We start from the raw sequence: 16138 nt of genomic DNA, 5'->3' as shown, positions 1-16138 counted from the left end.
GGAGAATTGCATACAAAAATAGATCCGAGGTCTTGGTGCAGCAAAGGTCCGGTCTGATGGGGTCCGGTGGGGGAAAAGGAAGTCAGGATGTATCTGAATCAGGGGTAGTTTCCACTGAGGAATAGGGATGCGGAGACCAGTGGAGAGATCCGCGGTGGAGTGGAAGCAGAAAGGGGGCGTTCCTGCTTGAAAAGGCCGTAGCGGGTCCGCGAGCAAAAGGGAGGCGTTCCTTTTAGGAACGAACGAAGCGGTCTGTACAAGATAGCAGTTCCAGTGCGGTAAACGCAAAAGTTTCAAGGCAGAACAGGATCCGTGAGCTTAGGTCTTCATGAAATCCAGGACGGCAAGGTTTCTACAACAAACACGTCGTAGACGAAGGATTCCTCTCGCAGGCACAAGTAAACGAGGCACAGCTGTGAGGAGGCGTGGTCCATCCGGAAACGGAAGGATTGTCAAGCTTCGAGGAAGGGGAGAGAGAGGCTTAAATCTCCGCCTTCAATGTCAGGTGATTACTGTAAGCACACACCTCCACCTCCCCTTCCCACAGGATGCTGGGAAATGTAGTGCGTGTAAGTGACCCATGTTCTCAGCGCGGGGTCGAGTCTGTAACAGTTCCCCCCCGCAAAGGCCTTCCCACGGGTCTGGGTTTGCTGGGATTCAGGGCGTGAAATCGTCTTACAAGAGAAGGGGCATGTACATGCGCAGCTGGTTCCCATGTTCGGTCATCCGTGCCATAACCCACCCAATCCACTAAATATTGGAGTTTGCCTTGCACCCGTCTAGAATCTACAATGCGCCGAACTTCGAACTCCTCTTCTCCATCAATGATTAGTGGAGGGGGTGGGGGTTCTGAACATGATGGTGTGATATATGGTTTCAATAGAGAAGTATGGAACACAGGGTGTATCTTCATTTCATGAGGGAGTTTTAACTTCATGGCTACAGGATTGATCACTTGTTGTACCTCATACGGCCCTGTATATCTGGGTTGTAGTTTGCGAGGTCCCGGTAATTTTAAGTGTTTGGTGGCTAACCATACTTGATCCCCTTCTTGATATTCAGGGGCGGGTTTTCTCTGAGTATCTGCTTGTTTTTTCATCCTGTCTTTGGCCTCCGTGAGTGCATGTATTGCCTGTTCCCATATCTGTGATAGCAGGGCATGATGCTCAACAACCGCAGGGAATTGTGTGACAGAAGGGGGCAAAGCCAAAGGTAGAAATGTAGGATGATAGCCATAGGAAAAATAAAAGGGAGACACCTTGGTAGCTGAGTGGTCAGTGTTATTGTAGGCAAATTCTGCCAAAGGCAGAGCCCTCACCCAATCGCCTGTAACAGTACTCAACAAACACCTTAAAAACTGTTCCAGAGTCTGATTGGTGCGTTCTGTTTGCCCATCCGTTTGCGGATGATATGCAGAGGATAGGCGATGGTCTAACTGCAGAACAGTGCAGATCCCAAGCCAGAATTTTGAAATGAATTGGGGGCCTCTGTCGGAAACGATAACTGAAGGCAGTCCATGCAAACGTACTTTGTTCATGATAAACACCTCTATGAGTTCCTTGGCTGAGGGGAGTTTTTTGAGCGGTACAAAATGCGCCATCTTTGTTAGCATGTCTACCACCACTAGTATGACGGTATACCCTTGTGAGCTAGGTAGATCTGTTATAAAATCCATACTAATGGATGACCAGGGTTTTGAGGGAACTGGTAGGGGACGCAACAACCCCGCGGGAGCGCTTCTAGGGGCTTTCTGTCGAGCGCAAACGGGACACGCCTTTACGTACTCCTGAATGGACAATGACATGTTGGGCCACCAAAACCATCTTTTACACAATTGTAAAGTCTTTTCACCCCCAGGATGTCCCACAAGAGGTAGAGCATGACACCACTTGATGATTTCCTTTTGTAATTCCGTAGAGGGAATATACAACAATCCTCCATGATAAAACAGAGAGTGTGTGATAGTGTTCAAGGGGTCTTGTACCCATTCGTATTGCCTAAAGACGGTGTAGGCGTCTACTAATCTTTCGATAAAGGGGGTACTAGTGGGCCCATTTGTTTCTCCCGCTGCCACGATTTTGTGAGGTGGTATCAGTGGCATCGGTTCTTCCATGACGTGTCTTGCTTCCTTGCCTAATCGGGACAAGGCATCGGCTCTGCCGTGTTGTGCCCCGGGTCTGAAAGTAATAACGAAATCATACTCACAAAAGAAAGTCACCCAACGCATCTGGCGAGGAGTGAGCGCCTTAGCTGATTTAAAAAACTGCAGGTTCTTGTGATCTGAATAAATTGTGATGACGTGTGGAGATCCCAATAAATAGTGTCTCCACTCTTGGAAGGCTAATTTAATCGCGAGGAGTTCTCTCTCTCCGATTGTGTAATTCTGTTCTGCGGGAGCAAGGGTTTTTGAAAAATAAGCTACAGGATGCAGTGTTCCTGTCCCCAGATCTCTCTGCAGGAGGACCCCACCCACCGCATACTGAGATGCATCAGCTTCCAGGTAATAAGGCTGCGTTTCATCCGCATGTCGCAAAATCGGTGCTGACACAAATTTGCTCTTTAACTGTTGAAACGAGTCTTCGGCTGTATCGTCCCACTTGAATACCACTCCTTTTTTTAAGAGCCTGGTGATTGGAGTGATGAGGTCTGAGAAGTGGTCTATGAAACGCCTGTAAAAATTGGCAAAGCCAAGGAACGATTGGACGTCCTTAATGGAGGTGGGACTGACCCATTGTGTGATGGCTGACACTTTTTTCGGGTCCATAGTAATGCCCTCAGGAGAAATTACAAACCCTAAAAAGTCCACCTTTTCCACGTGAAAAAGACACTTCTCTAGTTTAGCAAAAAGATGGTTATCCATGAGTATCTGGAGAATCTTTTTCACGTGGGGACGTGTTCTTGCCTAGTCTGAGAATACACTAAAATATCATCGATATATACGATGACGCACACATCAAGGTATTCTCTCAAAATTTCATTAATAAAAAATTGAAACACTGCTGGTGCGTTACATAGGCCAAACGGCATCACGCAGTATTCATAGAGGCCAAACTTTGTGCGGAAAGCCGTCTTCCATTCGTCTCCCTCCTTTACACGAATGAGATGATACGCTCCCCGTAGATCAAGTTTAGTGAATACCTTAGCTTTGCGAACTTGGTCTAGAAGGCCTGGGATAAGAGGGAGGGGATATTTGTTCTTGATTGTGACCTTGTTCAATGCTCTGTAGTCCAAACAGGCACGTAGACCCCCTTCTCTCTTGGGTATAAAGAAAAGAGGGGAAGAGACCGGAGAGGTCGAATGCCGGATAAAACCCTTTTTTAACATGTCCTCAAGGTATTCCTGTAGGTATTTGCTTTCGGGTTCAGTCAAGGCATTGATTCTACTGACTGGTAAGACTGCGCCTGGAATTAAGTCAATCCGGCAGTCAAAGGATCTATGAGGCGGAAGAGCCACTGCCTTCATCTCGTCAAAGACCACCGCATAATCTTGATATTCTGTCGGTAAGGAGGTGCTAACGGCCTCCGTGGGGGCACAAGTAACCGAAGTATTAATAGGTGTGGCGATTTGATAACAGTGTTGCAGACAATAGGGCGACCGAAGCGTTACCCTCCTTGTCACCCAGTCGATATTCGGATTGTGTTTCTGAAGCCATGGTACACCTAAGATAGCCCCAAAATTTGGCGCGGCTATCAAGTCAAACTGTACGTTTTCTGTATGACCATTGTCACACACCAATAACATGGCAGGCATTTGGTAGGTGATTTTACCGGATGATAGCTCGGTCCCATCTACTGCTCTCACAGTCTCAGGCTGAGTTTCGGGCATAAATCGTATACCTAAGTTTTTGGCTAAAGTAAGGTCAATGAAGTTACCTGTTGCCCCCGAGTCTAGCATGAGAGATAGTCTGGTTTTATCGGTATCGGATAGAAACAATATAACCGATAAGGTTAAGTACTTGGGTGTCATACAGGAAGTATTCGCCAGATATTTGGAGACCACTGTGGTTGTCGGACTTGAAGAACGGATCTCGTGTTTCTCCAAGTCATCTAGTTTTCCGCCGGCCCTGATAGCCCTGCCTTGCTCCCAGAAGGTCTACCACCTGGCTTAGGTCTAACAGAGCACTCTCGGGCATAATGACCCCCTTTCCCACAGTATAAGCACAGATCAAGTTTTCTGCGCTTTTCTTTCTCCTCTTTACTGAGAGGGCCTCGGATTCCCCCTATCTGCATAGGCTCGGGACAGTCTTTGTGCTCTTTTCTCTCGCTACGCGATACCAATAAGCGAGGAAAAACACCCTTCGTGCGTTCTCCCTTTCTCTCATTTAACCGGTGTTCCAGCTTAACCACCAGATCGATAAAGGAAGGACAATCTTCAGGGGGGTCCACTATTTGTGAGAGTGTGTCTTTCAATTCATCATGCAGTCCTCGATAGAATAGAGAAGTGCGTTTTTCTTCGGGCCATTGCGTCTCTGCCACCAGCCTATTGAAGGTGGTGATGTAAGTTACGAGGTCCGAGGAGCCTTGTTTCAGCCCTAATAACTCGTTATCGCTGGCCTGCATGTATGCGTGTCGGGCAAAAAGATTCTTCATACATTCCTTAAATCGGGCCAGATCATACAGGATGGGGTCATCATTTTCTATTAAAGGAACCGCCCATAAGGCAGCATTGCCAGATAAATAAGAGATAATAAATGCTACTTTGGCAGCGTCATCGGGAAAGGAGGCTGCGCGACACAAAAACTGCAAATGACATTGATTCATGAACACTGCGTATTTCATACTGTCTCCAGAAAACCTCTCAGGCATTGCCAGAGGGGTTTGAGGAGGAGTAAGCACTGTAACATTCACAGGTGCGGGTTGAACCCCCACCGGGGGGTCTGTTAATGTAGAATGCGTCTGAAAACGCGCAGGTTGTATATATGTCTTCTTGGGTTTAACAGACCCATCTGAAGAACTGACATTGGCCTTGTGTTGAGTCTTGATAGTGTTTAACTCCAGGTGCAGTAGGATGTTCTCATCCTTCACTGCCTGAAGTTCGTGTTGTAGGTTATGTTCTACTTCGGCTAACTGTGACATCGTGAATACCTGGTGGGGGTCTGCCATAGCTTCTGCTCCGCCTATTTCATCGTTATCCATCTTCGCCCGGGGGTTTTGGAAAGACGTAGGCTTGACAATCTGTCAGGGCACGAATTCCAGAAAAAGGATACAAAACCTCGGGGGTGAAGATGTGTCTCCTCACTACCCTCAGGGCACGACCAGAGTCGAAGATAATCTCGACCTCTAACCGGCTGCCCCACGGGGAGGTAGGAGAAGGCGTAGGACCACCAGACTTCAAGGCTGAGACGGCTGGCTGTAGTGCGTGTCGGGGAAGCGTGTGCCCAGTTGAGTTTGTCAGGAGTTTGGATCCCTACAGAGAGAAGAAGACAATGGACAGGATGAGTAATGCTACCCGTATGTTCCTCCCCACCTTCCCGCCTACTCCGGCTAACCCCCTTCCTACGACCCTCCCCAGGAGGTGTGCACATGCAGACTCACCAAATCAGTAGTCAGGAGCTGGCGTCTAGATGAGACACAGGGGGTATGAGTGAGGTTTGTAGAGGCAGAGCACTCTCGACGAGGTGATTACACAGTTCCAAACTCCAAGATATACAATAGTATCACCAGAAATGGCTCTACTCAGCACCTCCGACAGAGTTCCAACAAAGTTCCAGCTGAGAGGGGAGAATTGCATACAAAAATAGATCCGAGGTCTTGGTGCAGCAAAGGTCCGGTCCGGTGGGGGAAAAGGAAGTCAGGATGTATCTGAATCAGGGGTAGTTTCCACTGAGGAATAGGGATGCGGAGACCTGTGGAGAGATCCGCGGTGGAGTGGAAGCAGAAAGGGGGCGTTCCTGCTTGAAAAGGCTGTAGCGGGTCCGCGAGCAAAAGGGAGGCGTTCCTTTTAGGAACGAACGAAGCGGGTCTGTACAAGATAGCAGTTCCAGTGCGGTAAACGCAAAAGTTTCAAGGCAGAACAGGATCCGTGAGCTTAGGTCTTCATGAAATCCAGGACGGCAAGGTTTCTACAACAAACACGTCGTAGACGAAGGATTCCTCTCGCAGGCACAAGTAAACGAGGCACAGCTGTGAGGAGGCGTGGTCCATCCGGAAACGGAAGGATTGTCAAGCTTCGAGGAAGGGGAGAGAGAGGCTTAAATCTCCGCCTTCAATGTCAGGTGATTACTGTAAGCACACACCTCCACCTCCCCTTCCCACAGGATGCTGGGAAATGTAGTGCGTGTAAGTGACCCATGTTCTCAGCGCGGGGTCGAGTCTGTAACAATTTTCCTACTGTTTAATGCAGCTCCCACAAAGAAGAACAAACCCAGATTAAAATCAACATACTGTTGTAGAGTGGTATCTGTTTGGTCTACTTCGTCAACACTTATTGTCCTTTTATATCTGTTCTTAGAGATATCGGTAAATAACTTAAGGTCTCGGTGGTAGGATGCAGGTGCTAGAAACACAGGGGGCAATAGAAAAGATACATAGCATACGCCTGACCATCCAACAGGTAGGTGATAATATCCGTGGCTACCACAGATAAAGTAGGTATTGGGTGAGGCTATGAAAGTGCTATTATTTGTACCCTCAATAGGCAGAATCACAGTACATTCACTTTTCCCCACTGGAATTCTTCCAATACTGCTTACACATAAATCTGCTTTAGCTCTAGTAACAGAAATCACAAATTGTTTATTACTAGGAAAAGTTCTTATATTTGTGAAAATATATGGCGTTGAAATATTGTCCGGTTGATACTCTTCCCATTCCCATTTAGTCCCGTTGGCTTGAGGATAACCATCTTTATCTTGATAACATACTTTATTGAGGCGAAAAAGAAGCCCGCCTACTGTATGTTTCCCAGATGCAAACAAAAGCGCATACCAAGCTTGGCAAGAACCATTATGAGAAAAGGGAAGAGGAATAAAAGGTGTTCCTCCTTTCTTCTGATGTGCAGGTATCATCCCACACACCCAACAGTTGGTAGTATTCGTGGCATTGTGAGTGTGATGCAACATCTGAATGAAGGTATTATTTAGGTAGGATTGTCGATGCTTCCGTTCATGATAGGGAAGCGTGAAGTAGTGGTGTTCAACTGGTACCGGAGTAGTGGCGATCAAAAGTTCTCGAGCAGGAGCCACCCTCTCAACGAACCAGGTTATTACTGCTACTGCCACCATAGCAACAATAAACCCTATAGTACAAATGATCTTCCTCTTAGAAACAGTGTATCTCATTGTGGACATGATCAGCTTATCTGTCAAAGCAACCGTTGGAGCTCTTATCCCTGGGCAGCCGTTGATTTCTTCACCGAGGGTCAAGACGGGTGTCGCTACACTACACAGAACTGATCCCCCCCCTTGCCACATCGGCATTCCGTTTCACTAACCCAGGAAGGTTGCTCAACCAGTCTCTTTCAACGATGCAAGTTCTTTCCGTGGTCTCAGTCGGTATCGAGATACTCCAGGAATCGTGTGGTCCGGCAAGACTTCCTCAGGTTCGTCAGGTGATATTGCCTGGCCTTTCTCTGTATCCAAGATGTCCCGATGGTCGATCAAAGCAACAGGATCCACCAAGGTAGACGGCACTTTCTTGCAGTGGGTGGAGTGCACCCAATTCCTCCTATTCGTTACTCGAACCGCAGTTCTCGTCGATAGGAGCACCTGCTCCGGGCCGCGCCACCTCGGTTCCAAGCTGCTCGACCTCTGGAACGATCGGATCATCACCTGATCTCCAGGCCAAAGTCCATGGCCTTCACCTGCAGACCTGTCCGGAAGAGCTTCTCGAACCTGTTGATGAATAGAGATCAAACTATCAGTCAATTGTGCTAAATAGTCACTCATCAATACACACGGTACGTCGTGTAAGGGACGTGGCTTAGGAATTCCCCAAATGTTCATAGGCCTGCCAAACACCACCTCATAGGGTGTGAGGCCAGACCGCAAATGTGGCACCGATCTAATGGACAATAGTGCCAAAGGTAACGCGTCTGGCCATTTCAGGGATGTGGAGGCTAGTATTTTCGCCAATTTTAATTTAAGTGTGGCGTTATACCTCTCCACTAACCCTGCTGATTGCGGATGAAAGGCGGCGTGAAACTTCTGTTTTATTCCTAACCCCTTCAGGACATATTCGACAACTTGCCCAATGAAATGGGGGCCGTTATCACTCCATAAAAATTTACAAACACCAAATCTAGGAAAAAATTCCTTCAAAAACACCTTTGCAGTGGTGAGAGCTGTATTGTCCTTCGTAGGGTATGCCTCGATCCACTTACTAAAGGTGCATACCACTACTAGGACATACTTTAAGTTATTACAGCGCTCAAGCTGGATGTAATCCATTTGCAAAACTTCAAAAGGTGCAGTTGGCGTAGCAAACCCTCCTGTTGGAGTTTGTGTCCCTTTTCCAGGGTTATGCTGAAGACAAATCAGACAGGACTGTACCATCTTTTTAGCTGTGCCGGCAATTTCTGGATGCTCCCAAACTTGCAAAAGCAATTTCGTTATCGAGGAGGCTCCAACATGTGCCGGCCCATGTGCCATATGAATCATAGGTTGTAAATAAGCTGTCGGCAATCTCCACTTACTCGTCTCTTTATTCCTCCAACAGCCCTCATCATCCAATGTTCCTTCCTTGGACCATTGCTCAATTTCTTCTGCAGAAGCAGATCTCTGCATATCTAGTACTTCCTGCTTGGTATCATGCCAGCGTTCAGCCTGTGACTTCACTACATACATGGACGTGATGCTTCGCTGCATGGCGGTTTCACGGGCTGTTTGGTCTGCAAAGGCATTGCCTCGTCCTATCTTATCAACTATTTTCTTATGTGCGCTACATTTAACAATCGCTATTCTCTTCGGGTATGTTAAAGCAGTCAAGAGATTATGCACTAATTCTCCATGCATTATTTGCACCCCATGGGATGTAAGAAAACCCCTCTCCTTCCACAGTAGCCCAAAATCATGAGCCACTCCGAAGTGCATAGCGACTGTCTGTATAAATGTTCACAGATAAGTCAGTACTGAGTTCACACGCTCGTGTCAGTGCTATTAGCTCAGCTGCCTGAGCTGACTTCTGTGGAATACGAGCTGTCTCAACTACCGTCTGAAGTGTTGTAATTGCATATGCAGCTGACGTTGTACCATCTGGTAACTTCAAACAGGACCCATCAACCCATAGCTCCCCATCAACACTTAAAAGGGGCGTGTCTTGCAAATCAACGCGACCCTTTGTCTGTTCTTCAGTAAGGAATATACAATCATGAGATTCCTGTGACTGAGACTGAGTCACCGGGTATGGCAACAAAGTAGCTGGGTTTAATGTCGCACATCTCTTTAGTGTAATGTGAGGGGCCAGCAATGTCAATTCATATCCTGTCAGACGAGCGCTAGTTAAATGTTGCGTCTTTGTCTGATTTAAAAGGGCATCAACCGCATGAGGTACTAACACCAACAGCTTATGTGACAAAACTATCCCTTCACTCTGACGTATTGACACAGCTGTTGCTGCAACTGAACGGAAGCACCCAGGTAACGCATGAGCAACAGGATCAAGAACTGCTGAAAAATATGCACAGGGACGCTGCTTGTCGCCGTGTGTCTGCACTAAAACTGACAATGCGCATCCATCTTTCTCGTGTACATATAATGAAAAAGACTTCTTATAATCTCGAGTTCCTAACACTGGTGCTGAACAAAGAGCTTGTTGTAACTGTCGGAAAGCAGTCTCACACTCATCTGTCCATGGAAGGGGCATTGGGGTGTCTTTGGTTAAAAGTGCCAGCAAGGGTTTAACAATATGTGAAAATCCTAATATCCATTGCCTACAAAAAGAAGTAAGGCCAATGAATGCACGGACATCTTTCTGAGTAAGGGGTACTGGTGTGTCTAAAATGGCTTGAATGCGATCTGGTGTAAGTGCACGTCCCTCCTTAGACAGAAGGTGACCTAAGTAGGTTACCTTCGGTCTACAATATTGCAATTTCTTCCGTGATACTTTGTGATGATGGGAAGCAAGAAAGGACAGAAAAAGACAAAGTACATTTTTCACACTGTTCAGGGGTGTCAGCTGCCAGCAAAATGTCATCGACATATTGAATGAGAGCCACTCCTTCAGACAAAACAAAAGAATCAAGTTGTCTTTTCAATGCTTGACTGTAAATACTAAGACTCTCAGTATAGCCTTGAGGAACTCTACAGAATCTATACGATCGATTATTCAGGGTAAAACCAAACAAATATCGGCTGTCAGGATGAATAGGGATCGAAAAGAAAGCATTCTTCAAATCTATCACAGAAAATGTAGTCGCTGTCGGGGGAACCAGAGTAAGAAGTGTGGTTATGTCAGAAACCACGGGGTATTGTGGTACTACAATCTTGTTAACTTCTCGTAAATCAATAATGAATCTGTAGACCTTAGTGTCAGTATCTTTTTTCAGAATAGGAAGAATCGGACTGTTACAAATATTGTAGGGAAATTCCTCAACAACCCCCACTGCAATAAGATCACGGACAATACATGTGAGTGCTTCTTCACCTTCCTGTGAAATTTTGTATTGAGGCAAACGGGGCAATACAGCGCCCACCTTGACACTAATGTGTACTGGTGGAATAACCATTTGCCCTACATCAGTATCTGAAGTAGCCCACAAAGTACTAGGAAGTGAGGCTAATGCAATATCCTCTTTAGCAAGACAAGCTCTCTCCGCCACAGGATGGTTGTCATTCAAGATAACACGGACACCTTCTGGAGAACAGCGTATCGTAGCCCTGAAATACTTAAGCATATCAAGACCCACAATATTGTCTGGTGTATTCGGGGAAAGCAAAAATGGACATGGAGCAGTAAATTTATCCACATCGAATGCAAGTGGTTGCGACAATGGGCTAAGGGAAGGGGTTCCATCGAACCCTATCGATGTAATGGTTAAGCCAGACAGGGGAGCCCTTGGGACCAATTGTTTAGACAAGGCACTACGAGTAGCTCCTGTATCAACCAGAAACTGATCAGTGGAGCCCAAGACATTTGCTGTAACTCAGGGACCCCTCTGATCTACTGGAACTTCAACTGATGCCTTACCCCATCTTAGGCAATCCTATGCATGAGCAGAATCTTGAGAATCAAATGGCACATAATCAGACATTTGATATTGGTTCCTTCTATCAAAAGTGTTAAACCCATCCTGCCCACGTATATTAGTATCAAACCTAGCACGATCACCTGTGTTTCCTCTAGGCCCTGAATATCCTGGTCGATTCCTCATTTGTCCCCGACCACGTGTATACTGCGGAGCACGTAGTGCTGGGCAATCCGAAGCCCAGTGGCCAAATTTCTTACAGTATGCACACTGGTCAGCAGACAAATTCGAACGAGTATAAGAAGTGAAAGATGAACCATAAGACCCACGTCCACCTCTATCACTACCTCTGAAAGACGGACCATAAGCCTGAGCCAACATAATCTTCGTTTTCAATTCTTTAGTCTTTTTGTCCTCATTACCCTTTGCCTCTAATTCCTGGCGCTCATAATACTGGGCCATAGTCAAAAGGGAGACCGGGGAAGACGTAGTCCATGAACTCTCACTGGCCTTTAGGCGACTAGCTATTCCTGGCAACAGGTTTGCGACATATTTATCAACAAACAAATGTCTGCCTGTGTCATCTGTCAAAGACTGGCCACTAAAATCGTGGAATGCTTCTTCAAAGTGTGTAAAGAAATCAGAGACCGATTCATCTGCCTTTTGCTTACAAGATGCTAAAACAGTCCAATCTATCTTTTTAGGACGAATAATCGTTTTTATCTTAACTAATATAGCTGTAGGGAGATCTAAAATTAACTGACATGGCTTTTGTGCGGGTTCCCTTTCGGCATCCATTCGTTCTAAGTCTCTCCATAATGCCCCAAAAGCTGCATGATCATCAATTTTACGAACAGTTCTCCACATATCAGGTGGTAATATTAATCCAAAAAATAAATCAATATCAGGCAAAGTCATAGTGCAAGAACTAATAGCACCTTCAACTTCCTCATAAAAAGCGGCTGGATTTTTTCGCGGATCAGGCAGTGCAGTTTTAAGTGCCATAACATCCGTCCTATTCCAAGGGGTGTAAACCCAATTATAAATAAAATAACCCTTTGCATCAAGAGAGGCCTTATCATCGCTTGTACCCTGTCCTTTAGGAGGAACATACAAGGGCGCGGCCTCCCGCATAGGTTTCACATGAACTATCATAATCTTATCTGTTCCGGAGGCAGGAGCTTGTGCCATGCTGGTCTGACATGTCTGCACAGCCCTGTCTGCAGCCTTTTTCTCCTCTCGCAAACGGACTGCATCAACACGCAGCTTTACCAAATGCCTGATTGTATCAGCCACCTGGGAGAAAACAAAAAGACCATCACGCATTTGCTTATAATCATCTGATATATCCTTAGGCTCTAACTCCTCAGAATATTTCCTAAACAACTCAAGGACCTCTTCGGCAAATACCTCAGTAAAATACAAATGCTCCCTTTCATACCACCCTCTCATACTATCAAGAATTTCAAAGACGGTGGCAGTTCCATGAGCTGCTTTACGAGCAGCAGATCGGAGCTGAGACAAACGCGCAGCAGTTAACATAGAACGAGTTTCTCGTGTCTTATCTTCCTCCAAACTAGAGTCCCCACCTAACTCATGGGGGGCAGAAGGAACAGTATACGGAGGTGGAGGACGATCTAATAATAAGGAATCATCTTGTGGTTTATTAAGTATAGGATAAAGGGGCCTCCGAACAGAGTATTGGCCAGTTACCTGTAAAGCGCCCTCCCTACCTTCTCTCTCCTTCAACTCTTTCATTTCTTTGTTCTTTAACTCTAATGCTTTCACATAAACGTTTTTTCGCTGTTCTTTTTCAATCAAGGCTTGCTCACGCTTCAGCCGTTCACGCACTTCTTTCTCCCACATTCGTACACAATCAAACATATCATGCCTAGTCTTACGTTTAAACATACATTGCTCCACATACTCAATCTTTCGTAAATCAAATGACCCATACATAGGCCAATGCAACTCAGGATCCTTACAAGTGTATTTATTCCATAATGCGCTGTACATTATAGAAGAAAGACCATACTTAATATACATATCCCTATTAGGCGTCCCCTCCGGGGGGGCCGGTTGTGCTTCATCAAGTCTCAAATTGGTACCATTACAAAAGCAACACATCTTACGAAGTGTGCTAAAGACAGGCATGCCAAAAATAGTGCAGAATATGCAGTATTATAATCAAAGTAGCACTTAAGGTACCTTTAGTACGATGTGCCGTTCAAATCAATTCAGTTAGACAAAATTCTCCTCATTACCTGCCTATGTGAATTGCAAGTCACATATGTCAAAACAAACCAAGTTGGCCAACACAAATATACAATACTCAAAGCCACAGTAAGTGTTACTAAACTACCTTACCAATCCCAGGCATCAAAACCAACAGCAAGCGCCGCAGAAGGGCACTTACCAATCACTTGGTGTCCAGATTCATCCTGCCAAGTTCTAAAATCGACCAAATGGTCACTGCACGGCGAATCAACAGAAGAGATCTCAGTCGAGGACCGGCGCCACCTGGATGATCAGACCAGAAAGAAAGGAAAAGCCGCCGCGGATGCCAAGACTCGGGTCTTATCGGGCAGTGATCACGTGCAGAGCGAGATTCCAATCCTTTGTCGCGACCAATCCTTCGGGCATCCGAGTTCTCGATGAGCCCCGAGTTGGGCGCCAATTTGTAGAAAATAGGCCTCAGCTAGGCCTACCAGTGCAAGGGGTTCGCCCTTCTCTGCACAGAGTCCTCAAACTATTGGAAAGAAGTTGGCACAGAAACTGAAATAGAAAATACAGAGTTTAATAAACCTCATGAGGTGGAACTACATTCAAACAGCACCCTTCGGTATTGAGTGAAGTAGCACACTGAACAGAAGGGCTATGGTCCTTTTATACCCACACAGGGGCTAAAAGAAGACGGTACAAGTATACTTAAGAAGAGTTATGCACATATATGGTCATACAGAAACTGCACAGTCGACAAGTGGGAGGAGTTAACAGTTTGCTAACACTGGTAAACATATCCTGACAGTTACATGCTACTAGCAGCTGCAAACTCAACTGGGCATGTGCGGAAGTAGAAGATACTAAATATAGTTTGTTTCTAGGCAGATTACAAGAGCAGTCAACACTAAGGACAAAGCACATGGTGAGCACATGGCAAACAAAATGGCTGCCAGAAATACAAAATGGATTCTACAACATGGACAAGATAGCCTCTAAATACCAGATGGATTCCGCTAATGCTAATCCAATCGCAGCCAATTTACAACACTTTGACCACTCCAATAGATTTAGAAATTAAACCGGTTAAGACAGCGGATTAATTAACAGAGCCATCTATAAATACATCAGTTGAAGCCAGAAAGCACAAATGCAAGAGAGCTACAGAATACTCTATCAAGAAAAAACCTGGACAGGCAGCCACCTCAAGGAAACCAACTACTACCATCAGGGAAGACTGCAGCATCCGAGTGGATTTTTCCAACCCTCAACACGAAGAGGAATTAGCTATCCAGGTAAAAAACTGCCAATCGCCAGCCAACTACAACTCAAAAACAACTCAGTTTTGTTTATCCCTGAATATAAATACAGAGGTAGTGGGGATATCCGTAACAGAGGGAATATTCTACATTTAATTCAAGCAATTAGAAACTTGGCGGATATAAGTACGCATGATCTGGAGAGAATAGCATTTAAAAACATCAAATAAATTTCTGGTAGATAAGTAACAAAGACAACCTGGGCCTCAGAAGAAATAGTGAAGGGGATTCTGGACAAAGAACCCCAACTAAAAACATGGGGAATAAAAATACTACTCTATCAAAAGCCTGGCTATCCAGATCCACTGATTCTAAACAAAAGAGAGCAAGCAAATGCAGCTAACTCCTTAGTGCGCCTACAGCCACAATCAGTGCTTAAAGGCGCGCGCAGTACGGACGCACAATCATCAGAAAGGAATGATCAACAATGAGTAACCAGGTCAGACAACTGGTCCTGGCTAGCGAGGATGATAAACCAACAAGAGCAGAGTACTTGACTTAGGATAAAACAAATACCTCCAAGCGATCGCCACCTACGAATTTGCTCCTGGAATATAAACGGTCTGGGCAATAAAACATCGGATAAAGACCTTCTGGACTACTTTCAAGGCTTAGATCTCATCCTGTTACAAGAAACATGGCTAGAAGCACCCTACCATTTATTTGGTTTCAAAACCCATCATACTCCAGCAGTGAAAGGCTCCAAATCTGGACATTTAAAGGGCGGTCTAACAATTTATTAATCAATAAAAACAATGACAGCGACTGAAGATGTTGACACCTTCACATGTTCCACCAATGCAATTAAAGCACTCAGGGGCATATGTATCAAAGAATGATTTTGCGATTCTCAAATAGCGATTTTTAGAGAATCGCTATTTGAGAATCACAAATATTTAGCGATTCCTTTGCATTCCTTAATTGCTACTCTCAAATTGCGAGTCACAATTAAGGAATGGCTTCCCATTCATTGCTATGGGCCAAGAGGCCCATAGGAATGAATGGGAATTGCATGAGCAATTTGTGAGTACCCAATAGGTACTCACAAATTTCGCATGCAATTTCAAGGGTGCAAGGGTTCCAACAGGACACCCTGTTGCACCCCTGAAATGTGCATGTGTGCACATGTGGCACACATACATGCCCTGAGGGCATGTATGTGCACCACATGGCACTTTGAAAAAATGCAAAAAAGTGTATTTTTCAATGAAATCGCAATTTACCACCAACCTGAAGTTGGTGATAATTTGCGATTTCTTAAGCCAAAATCGACAACTTGGGTGCTTCCTTCATAGCATTTAAGGAATCGCAATTTACGATTCCTTAAATGCATTCGCAAAATAGGGAATCGCAAGTTTTGCAATTCCCTATTTTGCGAGGGCCTTTTGGGATGATACATCCCAAAGGGATTTTTCCCATTTGCAAACGGGCCGATTCTGAGAATTGGCCCGTTTTCAAACGGGAACAGAGCTTGATAC

Source organism: Triturus cristatus, chromosome 10 (genome assembly GCF_964204655.1).
Source record: "Triturus cristatus chromosome 10, aTriCri1.1, whole genome shotgun sequence".
In the NCBI taxonomy this organism is placed as follows: domain Eukaryota; kingdom Metazoa; phylum Chordata; class Amphibia; order Caudata; family Salamandridae; genus Triturus; species Triturus cristatus.
This window is presented reverse-complemented; position numbering follows the sequence as displayed.